This window comes from Myotis davidii, unplaced genomic scaffold (assembly GCF_000327345.1).
Source record: "Myotis davidii unplaced genomic scaffold, ASM32734v1 scaffold99, whole genome shotgun sequence".
NCBI classification, from domain to species: domain Eukaryota; kingdom Metazoa; phylum Chordata; class Mammalia; order Chiroptera; family Vespertilionidae; genus Myotis; species Myotis davidii.
Genome location: NW_006291015.1, coordinates 1,947,290 through 1,947,941, shown reverse-complemented (window position 1 = coordinate 1,947,941; position 652 = coordinate 1,947,290).

Genomic DNA, 652 nt, shown 5'->3' with positions numbered 1-652 from the left:
CCAAGCCAGGCTGATGGCTGCCAGTACAGGGGTGGTGGTGGGAGCCTCTTCAACCTTCTCAGCAGCGCTAAGGATGTCTGACTGCACCTTAAGCCTGCTCCCTGCTGACAAGTGGACATCCCCCAAGGGCTCCTGGGCTGCCATAGGGATGTCTGACTGCCAGCTTAGGCCTGTTACCCCGGGGAGTGGGCCTAAGCCAACAGGTGGACATCCCCTGAGGGGTCCCAGACTGCAAGAGGGCACAGGCTGGGCTGAGAGACACCCCCTCCCCTGAGTGCACAAATTTTTATGCACCAGGCCTCTATTAGTATTATATAGATGTCTCCCACTTCCCCCACCCTATGCCCCTCCTCCCAGCCTCTATCCACCCCCCCCAGGTCTTCACTACCCTATTGCCCATGCCCAAGGGCTATGCATATCCTATATAATAAAAGGCTAATATGCAAATTGACCAAATCATGGAATGACCAGTCACTATGATGTGCACTGACCACCAGGGGGCAGACGCTCAATGCAGGAACTGCCCCCTGGTGGTCAGTGCACCAGAAGCTGGGCTCACAGAATCCCCTGAGGGCTCCCAGACTGCAAGAGGGTGCAGGCTGGGCTGAGGGACCCTCCCTCCCAAGTGCACGAATTTTGTGCACCAGGCCTC